General features: G+C 31.7%; 1 protein-coding gene and 1 pseudogene across 1 annotated transcript in view; both read right to left on the reverse strand.

The window, feature by feature from the left end:
- Window positions 1–12375, reverse strand: part of LOC125813446 (kirola-like) — a 436501-nt gene that overhangs the window by 300268 nt on the left and 123858 nt on the right. The window lies entirely within an intron of this gene.
- Window positions 3708–4665, reverse strand: LOC125813468 (kirola-like; annotated as a pseudogene).

Raw genomic sequence — 12375 nt, forward strand, 5'->3', positions numbered from 1 at the left:
TTGACATATTTCAAGAGTTTGATACAGTTTTTTGAGGCGTAACTTCGTAAGTTTGGTGATTTTTGTCAAATTTATTTTTATGTCTTGTGTAATTATTATGTTGCAGTTTCTGGAATTTCAACAGAAAATTTTTATTTTTTCAATTAATTTTTTTCATAGTACTTTTGAATAAATTTAAGGGAAAAGAGTTTGATATACCTTTCAACTTTGTTATTTAGAACTGATATAAATTGGATCATACATACTCTTACTGTTATATAATTGGCTCACAAATACCTTTTTCTTCTAACGGAAGTGAAAAATTAATTTTAATTTTATTTTTTAAAACAATATATAATCCATATGGGGTATATTTGATCCTCCTCACACGTTTTTTTTTTTTTACTTTTTTGTTTTAAGGACTAATTTAAATTTATTATTTGGATGGTCAAATTTATTTATATTTCACTAATTTTCTTGTAAAATTTATCATAGATCCTCCTCACACGTATTATTCTTTTCATTTCAATTTGTTTTCTTTTCTACTTTTCTCCTATTTTCCCTCTTAATGTCCTTTTCTCTTAGTTGGCTCCGTTAATTTTTTTGTTTTCTTTTCTCTTTTTGTTGCTTCTCTCTTTCTTTTAATTTAACTTTTTGGGGTTTAGTTTATCTTCTTCTGATTTTAACAACAACGTCAGTTGATATCTCAAAAAATTATTTAACTTTGAAAATTTAGTTATTAAATTTTATTTTGTATAAATAAAATTACTTCATTTAGATATTTATATCAGTTAAATCATTTAACTAAACTTATTGTTAAAATAACATCTTACATAACAAATAAATAATTTTTTATGCCATATAAACATGAATTCCACAAATTAAAAAAAATTTAAAAAACTAATTGAGAAGTTTTAAGGGGCAAACTTAATTAGTGAACCAAATATTATGATACATGTTGAGTATTTTTCCTTAGTTTCCTATCATAATTGCGTTTTTCTTCTTCCTTTTTTTTAAAGGAAACACAAAGTCTCCACATTTGGATAAAAAATTTTCTTATAGGAAAAAAAGTTTATGAATCTATAAATAGAGGTCTTTCTAACTTATAAGTAGCATTCACAATGTACGTACGTAGTTCTAACAGAATTTAATGACTTTACTAGATAAATTTTCAAAGTTTGAATGATCTTTCGAGATATTAACTCCAACGACATCCACAATCATAAACAATAAAAGTTATAATTTGTAAATTATATACTCATCAACACAACACGTAGGCATAAACTTATACACATATGTATCAATATGATCCATAGACATCATCAACAAATAGACATTAAATAGGTAATCCCCTAATTATCAAATCTTTCTATTTTATTATGCACTTCTCGACCACAAAAACAATTTTGACACGCAATTAGTAGGTCTCCATCTCAAAGTTAATATATTATCACTTTGTATGACTCTTCGTTGTTATAGGGGACTCATTTGTATTTATTAAGATTAAAATATGTGAATTTGAATAGCCTTCAAAATAATTAAGATATTGTCTTTAAATTTGAACACTGAATAATTAATTTTTACTTATTTTTTTATATCTGAATATGCATAGTTAATTATTGGTAAACATAATACATATATAATTTTTTTTAAAAAGCAAATAAATATTGAAAGTTATTATTTGATAAGAAAAAGTTAAACAACTATATTCGCTAATAATGATGGAAATGATTTGTAATGGTAATGTTTGATGCTAGTAGCTAGTAATAATAGTGGTGATGATGTTGGAGGTGATTGGTGTTATAGTGACTTATGTGATGTCAACGATTGTTAGTATAGTGGTGGATTGTGATGTATGGTGAAGTTTGGTAATGTTAGTGGTTGACGATATTTATGAGGGTGGCTGAAGAATGTTTGATGGTAGTTGACATCGATGCTAACTGCTAGTTATGATTATGGAAGTAGCGACAGTGATAATGACGATTGTGGTAGTGAATGTAATTATAATGATGAAGATGGTAAATGTGGTATAGCGGATGACAATATTGGTTGGCACTAATGATAGTTGTGATAATATAGGTGGTTGACAATAGTAATGGTGTTTGACAATGATAGTGATGATAGCAGTGAATATACCTGTGTTGGTGACAGAAGTATTGCTAGTAGAAGCATGGAGGGAGTCTTGTGGGGATTGGGAGTTCACTGTATTGGGGATTTAGGGTTGTTGTTTGTGAAGAAAAGGGTTTATATAATGATTCAAAATGTCATTTTTGGAAATTTTTATAAAATTATCATTTTATCTCTATCGATAGTTGCTCCGAGTCATTGATCAGTTCATGAAGTTCGTTTTGCAATTTGATTAAAAAGTAATGATTTTTGAAAGTTTCGAGTTTTTGCATGAGTTAAGTCCTTAAGAGTGATTTGTGGTAACAATCAAAGTTTTGAGTCTTGGAATGGAGTACTGTCAGTTCCATTAACTCCGAAATACAGAATTTGGTCTAGGAGTGTTATCGTTTTCTGATTTGGAGGTGTTTCGTGGATTTGATGTCATAAGTTGGAAGTTTAAGTGATTTTAGACCTTGGGCTGAATTTAAATAACATTTGGAGTTAGAATGCTCGAATTGGATTTCCGACGATCCCCTTAGATACAGAGGATGATTTTAGGTATAGGTGAGGCCTTGGTTGATTTTTTGGAAGTTCCGTGTGCAGTTTGATATTTTTGAGCCTTAAATTAGTTAATTGCGACTTTCACAAATTTCGGATCAAGAAGACCTCAAATTCATGTTTTGATGGTTCCATTGAGTCCAAAATGTTGAGCTTAGTCAGATTGCATATTTGATTTGTGCATGCGGTATTTCAAACGAATTCCAAGGATCTTTTCATGGAAATTTGAATGCTTTGTGATTGTTGAACCTGTGTCTGGCCAACCCATCACGTTCGAAGAGATGGGGATCATGTTTGCGAACCTGTGTAGTTGCTTGTCATCTCAGCGGATCTTCTTGCTCCTTATTTATGATCTTGTTATATTCTAGAAACAATGTCATTTGAGACTTGTATTTTCTTTCAATTATGTTATAACACTTTAGAGGTTTGTACACGTAACAATTAAGTATTATGAGTTTATTTAAGTTGGCTATGTTCTCTGGATTATCTTATTGTGTTAGAATTTCATTTCTGCCTTACTTCCGCATTATTAGTTGTTATTTGAGTTTTAAGCTGACTTTTCTTGGTGGGATAAGACAAATGTCATTACGTTCATTTTGGATCATTACAGTCTGGGGATTGAGTTATTGTTGGACCGAGAAGGTCAATGGTGATGCTCATCTCAGCTTCTCCGCCGATAAGTTACCGTTGGGATCTCAGAGAATATTCTAGAGAGAAGGAAGAAAAGAGAGTGAAACTATTTAGGAATTCACTTGAGAAACAGAATGAGAATAACAGGCTTTTACATATAATATATTGTTTTTTATTATAGGTAAATTGCAAACTTGCAATTATTCATAATATATATATCTTACATATATCGAACTTTGGAAATACATCCCTAGAAGGAGAGGAAGTACATATGTAATACATTCTTCAAACATAAATACAATATATTTCACATACTAGCTAGCTAGCCAATATAACACAAACACACATATATCTATGTGTATAAACATACACATATATGTTTTATTTATTCATATAAATAACTATGGCTCCATTGAATGAAAATTGGTGTTCCATTACTTGATAAACTGACTCTCTATATCTTTTGTCACATCAATGGCAAAACCCAACAGACCAAGAGGCTCTGGGGTTTCTTCAGTTTTTTCTCGTACAGAAATGTCCATGTAGTCCATTGAGGGTCACATGATGTAATAATAGTGAAGGAATTATAGAACTCTAACAGTTCTCCGCCAATTACTTTCCAAGTAATTGATTTAGTTTGAGGATCAATAGCTTCAATCACTTGCTTTACAATCTTAGGTTTTCCATCTACAATCAATGAAGTCGAAAATATATGAGATGTTAATTATAGGCTACTCTTATCTTTCAAACCCTCGTAATTAAAAAGATATAAAACATTCATCATTACATATTTTTAGCTCATTTCTTTAGGTTTTACTCTGGTTTTCATTTTCTCCAATGAAATCTATAAAGTATTTGTAAACTGTATTATGGTATTTGATTGATGAGTGAAAATATTCTATGGAAAGTATATATCAAAGTTGAATCATATTTCAGAAAATTAGTGTTATAGTAAGAAAAAACAAATTATTATTTAGATTACTAATGTCGAAATATTAGTAATTTAATGGGTGAAACGTTTATGTTTTCATATTTGAACCCATTTCACAACTTGAGCAAACATGAGTTTAATATAATTATGCATATTTTTATATTGCGTATAATAACATTATTCGTTGGATATTGACTTTCTCCTTAAATCAAACACAGCTATACGTAAAAAATTGATTCATATGTAAAGAGGGGGGGAAATATGTATATATTACCGTCATTATATTTCCAGCAAACAACTGAACCAACCTCTACGGCTTCACCTTCCTGAAACTCAAAACTTAGTATTTTGCTAGGGGTTATGTTGGGTATTTGTTGAGTTCTGGTGTGAAGAATATCATGAATCGAGTGTCCTCCGCATTTCACTTCTATTGAAGCAATCAACTTACCTTTTATGCCCATATTTTCTTTCTAGATTTAGCAAAAAACTTTTGCAGAGAAAGTTATGATAAAATGATTAAAAATTGTAATGACCTTAAAGGTCATTTTTGGAAATTTTCATAAAATGACTGTTTTACCCTTCCCGATAGTTGCCCCGAATCCTAATTGTTGTATTTTCGAAGTTGGTTTGAAGGAAAATTGATGAAAAGTTGAGTTTTTAAGAGTTAAAGTTTGGTTAAAAGTGCTATTTCGAGTCATTTGGAGTTTCGAGACTCGAATCGGATTTCCGTCGATTCCAGCAGTTTTAGAATGCCGAAACGGGTCTATGAAAATTTACGGAGTCGAATTTGGAGTTAAAACGAAGATTTGAGGTCCTAAGTTGCAAAAATTGTGAAATTTTGATCAAGAGTTGACTTTGGTCAACAAACAAGGTTCCGGTGCTCGAAATGGAATTCCGAGGGCACCGTTGGATTCAGGGGGTGATTCTAAGTCTAGAATGAGTCTTGGTTGAATTTTTAGAGGCCCCGAGTGTGTTTCGAGTTTTTGAGCCTAAAGTTAGTTTCTTGACGCCTTATCGGATACCGGGTCAAGGAGACCTCGAATTCAAATTCCGACGATTTCATTGAGTCCAAATGTCATTTTCAAGCTAGTAGCATATTTGGTTTGTGTTCGGGAAGTGTCAAATGAGTTTTGGGTGAGCTTTTAAGCTTCTTAGATGCTTTGACACTATTTCAGCAAATTGTGGCAACTAAAGGGTTCATTATTAGTTTTAAAGGTCAAAAAATTATTCCGAAGGTTCTGAAATTTTGAGCATGAATTATAGGACTTATCTGCAAATTTTGGTGCATTTTCGCTAACCCGAGATTGGACTTTTATCGCAAATAAGAAATAATTGTTTACCGAGTAGAAATGATATTTGATTGGGCAACGAGCATGAAATTGAGCTCCGATTGAACGAGCAGGTCCGTATCATTATTTAAGACATTTACAAAAAAAGAATCGGGTCATTTCACTATCGTATGAGGAAATTACGGCCTTTTTAGTGAAAGATTAACTGCTGTTTTTCTGGTGCATAACAGCCATGTATTGTTATAAAAATCTCAGACTGTGTTCATTTGGTATTTTGAGCATATCGGGAGTTCTAGAGATCGGAATGGAGTGATTCTTACGAGTTTATTCTTGAATTAATATGAGGGTTAGTATTCAATCTTCAATTCGACATTTTCTCATAATTTCTTTATCTGGTTTTTTTTTCCTATCCGTAAATCTCTTGGGAAAAATTGGGGTTTCATCGATTTGGACTCCCTTTTTGATGAAAAAGGTATATTTACGATTCTTATGTTATGGGTAAACTGATTTTAACATAAAATTATTGATTCATCGATTATTTTCATCATATTAACTGCGTACAATTTGGACTTTCTCGGTAAAGTTAAAGTTTGAAAAATTTCAAGGTCGATCTTAACTCCGTTTTTTATGAAATTTCATATTTGAACTTATCTAAGCATGGATAAGATGTTTTTTCAAGAGATATTTCATTTTCGAGTCGGGGTTTCGGATCCGAATATTTTAGGCTTCTTCAAGAACGTGAATTTTCCTTCAAATTGAGTTTGTGAATTGATTTCAACTCCGTTTTCAAATTGGTTTTCACCCTTAGCTTCCAAATACTTTAAGGATCATTTTACATCAAAAATTTCCAGATTTGGGTATCGTTTTCCGGTATGAGACTTTTGGACCGTTTTGCCCTTTTTCCCTAAAGTTCTTGATTTTGGTGTCATTGGACTCGAATTGTGATTGTGATTAATTGTTTGAATAGATTATCGTGATCCGGATTATACTCGGAAGGGAAAGGCTCAAGTCAAGTAACTTTTGGAGTTCGTTTTAAGGCAAGTGGCTTCCAAACTTTGTAAAACTCTTAGACTACGCATGACTACTTTCCTAATTGTGTTGGGGGAGTAATGGGGATTGAGGATGAGTTTTATTTGTTGATTGAAATTGTTGTAAATGAAAGATGAGGAATAAAACGAGCTAAATGTGTTATATGTAACTTGAATTTGTTGAATAAGTCATGTGATAACTGATATTGAGGGGATAGAAGAGCATGAGTAGGCTATGATTGATACAGACTTTGTGATTGAGACAAGTGATGTGTAATGCTATGATGTGGTCGTGATATGGTTGTGATTGAGACAGGTGATGTATAATACTATGATGTGGTCGTGATATGGTTGTGATTGAGACAGGTGATGTATAATACTATGATGTGGTCGTGATATGGTTGTGATTGAGACAGATGATGTGTAATGCTACAATGTGATCGTGATATGATTGTGATTGATGACATGTGCATATTTATTATTTATCCCATGTGTGAACTATCTATTGCATGAGTTCTGAGACATTGATATGAGGATGGATGAATATGAGACACAGTTGAGACTAGCTCCGGCTAGAGATATATGAGATGGACTAGCTCCGGCTAGCGATTTGGATGCCGATGGGATCCGGTTCCGGCGGTGATACATGGTTCATGTGTGGCCCCCATGTGTTCTGATTTGAGTATTCAGCGCGGACTGATTACGTTAACAGATGTGTATCATAGGACAAACATGAATCAGGACTACATGACATCATTATTGCATTTTGCATCACATTTGCCTTATTTTTGTCTGTGATGTGTAGATTGTATCGGTTTACCCTTCTTATGTGGAATTTGATCTACTTGCTTTTATTTGTTGATCTGAGGTTGATGAGGATATATTGTTGGTTCTGGCTGTTGAATATGATCTGTTTAGTATAGGTTGGTTGGTTTGCTGCTAGATTGAAGTTTCGGTGGTTCGGTTGGGATTGAAAGGAGTTGTTTGTAGCTACTAGTTTTGCTTAGTTTAGAGTTACTTGCGAGTACCTGTGGTTTTTGGTACTCACCCTTGCTTCTACACAATTGTGTAGGTTGACAGCTCTCTCTCAAATTCGGCTTAGTAGTTTCTTTAGCAGATTGAGCTTCGGGACATACTCGAGAGGTAGCGGTTCAATCCAGACGTGCCCTTGAGTTATCTTTACTTTCAGTTTTGTTCTAATCGAGAACTATACTCTGAGACTTGTATATTTTTATTCGAATTCTGTATTTAGAGGTTTGTACATGTGACAACCAAATTCTGGGTAGTGTTGAGTCTTAATTAAAGTCTTCCGCTTATTTATTATCTTTTATTCTCGTATTTCTACTTCTCTATCGTTGTGGTTGGGTTAGGCTGACGTGTCCGGTGAAAAATGGACACGCACCATCACATCCGGATTTAGGGTGTGACAAAAATCGTAGGCATTATATAGATTTCAAGTGGCTGTATGAAAAGTTACTATAACGCTATTAGCCCATTATGGAGAAAATGCCAAAAATGGCCCATTTTGGAATAGTCTCATAAGTATTACTCTATCCCTAATTACTTATCTATTTTTCCTTTTTTAGTTGTCCCTAATTATTTGTCTATTTTGACAAATCAAGAAAGAACAATTTTTTTACCTATTATACACTCAATTAATTACTTTGAAAAGGGTAAAACTTCTTGAAAATCTCAAGTTTTTAATTAATCCATTTCATAATTCATAGGGGTAAAATGGTAAACTTACTATGTCAATAATTATTTTCTTAATAAGTATGTCAATTCAAAAGTAGACAAGTAACTAGGGATAGAGAGAGTATTTGAGTAGTCTTTGATCATTTAAGTTAGTCAAACATAAGTATTTTCGTCCTTAGATATATATCAAATCCTAATTACAAGTTTAATAAAAATAAAAAATATTTAAAGAAAACTCACATTTGAAAGTATAGATATCACAATTCAATCCTTCGAGCCGGGTGGGCACCAATTCTACCACATATATAGGAGAACCCTCAACCTAAAGCTTAATCATAACATGCGGAAGTGAACAAAACATCCTACTAATATGTTGAAAACCCCTTAACTTGATTTAAAACCAATTTTATTTGCAAGAAAAACACACTAACACTATCCAAGGTACTAGTCTAAACATGTACAAAAGCTTCTAAGAAGATACAATTTATAAAGGAAATAAGACACATCTCCCACCATAAGGGAAGGTTAGTAGAAGTTGTCGGAGATCACCATCATCTTCACCTATGGAACATCACTGAATCCTACTACTAGACTATGACAAGTGGCATAGCAAGAGCAATATCAGTACAAACAATACATACTAGTAGAGATTATCGGTCGATCCGAACCTACCATATAATATAAGTAGACATTCAAAAGGAAACATGCAATATGAAAGTTACACAGCCCTAAGTCTTCATTCACATGTTTTTACCGTCCTAGGTATGATGCCCATAAACTAGTACACTTTGATCCCAGCCTCCTACCACATTTCACTGCCAACTCGATCATTAAACATTCAACCCTTAAAATTGTCACTCTTAAGGTTTCCAGGCCGACCCTTTAGGTCACCATCATATCATATCATAGCATAACCCCTCTATCACATAGATATTCCCAAATACTAGACTACCACTAACTTTGTTAATGAACCTACTACACTTCCTCAAGTTCTCATGCAAAGACTGACTCAATCACCTTAGTCATAAGCCATGCAATCTCCAAAAATTCACAAGATTTAATGCAGTAAAAATGAGTCTAGCTACTCAGTTAAAGAAAATCTAACCTATCCATTGCTCCCTTGCCCCGGGTGCCTTTAGAGGTTTTTTAGAGCTACTCTCATTTATTCTCTCCCTTCCAAAAGTGGGAGGAAAATAAAAGAAGTCATATAACTAGGGTATGATTTCCTGTCAGCCCCCTATAGCGGTGCGACCATATAGCGGGAGGCTTTCTGCTACGGCGGGCTGACGTCAGCCCGGTCAATTTTAAAGTAAATCAATTTCATCGTGTGCTCAAATTTTTAAATTTGAAACCTTGTTTTCAGGATTTTGAAATTTCACACAGCCCTTGAGTAACGAAGAATCGGATAGTTACAATAGACTTTGTAGTTTATGTTATTTTTGATGTATTTCAAGAGTTTGGTGTAATTTTTGAGGTATAAGTTCAGTTATGTTCTATCAATTTTTTTGGTCTTGAATAGTTATTACGTTGAAGTTTCTGGAGTTTCGACGAAAACTTTTGATATTTTTGGTTAATACTTTTTTTTCATGGTATTGTGAATAAATTTAATAATGACTTTTGTAAATATTCGATGAATTTTGTTTCTCTTAATTATGTTTTTCGGGTTAGTTTATTTTCTTCTTTTTTTAATAACAACATGAGTTGATATAGAAAGGTTATCCAACTTTAAAAATTTATCCAGTAAAATTATTTAACTTTTTATTTTGTATTAATAAAATCACTCAACTTAGCATTTGCATCAATTAAATTATTTAACTAAATTTATCATTAAAAAATATATTTCATGACAAATAAATTATTTTTTATGTCAGGTAAATATAAATCCTAGAAATAAATAAAATTTTAAAAACTCATTAAAAAGTTTAAGAGGCAAACTTGATTAGTGAACCAGATATTATGATATTATTGTACAATATTATATCTTGATTTAGTAAATAAAAAGAAATTCGTTATTGGTGAAACAAATATTATGATATTACTGTGTATTTCATATTCTAAGAACTCTTAATAATTTAAAAAGTCTAGTGCTTTTAAACCAAAACTTACATATTTATATATGTTCGGGATTTTTCCTGAGTTTCTTATCATAATTGTGTTTTTTTTTTTCCTAAAAGGAAAACACAAAGTCTTCATATTTGGCTAATCTTTTTCTTGTAGGAAAAAACTTATGAATCTATAAATGGAGGCTCATTCCTTCTAACTTTGTATCATTCACATTAATGTAGTCTTAGGGACTAATTTGAGAGTTTTGTATAGGTGGAGAAACGTACACTTGTGTGGACCTCTTTTTATTCTGAGTGAATTGTATGAGGTTATTTCTCTCGATATTATTTACTTTTTATATGGTGGATTGCTCATCTCCTCTCGTGGATGTAGGTCGGTTGATCGAACCACATTAGATGTTTATGTCTCTTTTGATATATTTATCGTTTTTCTTCTTACTCACAATCTTTTAAGGTTCGCTTTATTAGCTTTCGCATGACACCTAATTATTTTGATCCTAATAATACAATTAGTTAAGTATACGTGGTTTGCACGTCTCGCATCCGCAATCATAAGCAAGTAGCTCAGGCAACTCCACAACATTAATTACATAATAAGTGTAAGATATATACTCATCAACACAACTAGAAAGTATTTGCATATAACATGGCTCTAAATTCATAAACTTATATGCAGGTATCAATATGATCCGTAGGCATAACTACTTAATTATCTTTCTATTTTATTATGCATTTCTCGACCACATAAACAATATTCTAGACACGCAATTAGTAGGTGTCCTTCTCAAAGTTAATATATTATGACTTTGTATGATTCTTCATTGTCATATGGTTCCGTTTTCTGGACGAGAGAACTATTGAAAACACTTCTGAATTTGACGTGAATTATTAGTTTTATCTTTAAATTATTTAAATAGTAAAAGTGTGTAATAAGTCATTATGATCGTTTAAGTGTGTAACTGACTTTTCGGAACAAATTCAAAGGAAAATCTATGTCTTTTCCGTGCTAGTTATGATGATGGAGGTGACGACAATGATAATGACTGTCTTGGTGGCAGTGGATATAATTATATTGATGGAGGAGGTAAATATGGTAGTAGATGATAGTATTGGTTGGCACCAATGGTGGTTGCGATAACATAGGTGGTTGACGACAATAATGGTGATTGATTGATAGTGATGATAGCAGACGTGGATATAACTATAATGGTTGAGGTGGTAGATATGCTAGTGATTGACAGTCATGGTAGTTGTGATTGCAGAGGAGATTGGTGGTGATGATAAATGATTTTGGATAGAGCGTGGTGATGAAAATCAATTATCTACACAAAAACACCTTTTAATGATATTAAGACTTTATTCAAAATTGTAATTATTAAAACCTTTTCAGATCAAATGAGCGCTTAAATCATAATGAAATTAAAATAAATATTTAATTTGGTTTGATTTTAAATTTTGAAAAATCACAATATTTGATATTACTAAAATCCAATCAAAGAAAAACCAAAATCAAATCAATAATATAGCACAAAAAATCTAATCTAAACATTTCAAGGAGTTGGTTTTTCTTTAAAAAAATACAGATAGATATAGATAGTGATTACTTAATTTTTTCTATTTAATTGTATACATTTTTCGATCACAAAAACAATGTTGACACATAATTATGTGTCTTCTCAAAGTTAACATATTATGACTTTGTATGACTCTTCATTGTTATATGGGTTCCGTTTTCTCAATCAACCATGTGTGTCTGTTGTGTCGACTACTCCGACTTTATTTATTTTTATTAAGATTAAAATACTTGAATTTGAAGTATATTTGAATAATTATAATATTGTTTTTAAATTTAATATATATAAATAAATAATAAATCTTCTTTTACTTTAGCACACTTAAGATGGAAATTTTATTTTTAAGCTAAACAAAACGAAAGTTTTATTTTTAAACACATACAACACCATCATGAGAATGCACAAATAAAAATATTTAAGTTAAATAAGATGAAAGTTTTATTTTTAAGAATGAATAACTTAAGTTTGCAAAGAAAATCTTTTGAAAAAAAACTATATAAAGTGAACGGTATTTTTGTAAGA

This window comes from Solanum verrucosum, unplaced genomic scaffold (assembly GCF_900185275.1).
Source record: "Solanum verrucosum unplaced genomic scaffold, falcon-dt-bn FXZP01000203.1, whole genome shotgun sequence".
Lineage (NCBI taxonomy): Eukaryota > Viridiplantae > Streptophyta > Magnoliopsida > Solanales > Solanaceae > Solanum > Solanum verrucosum.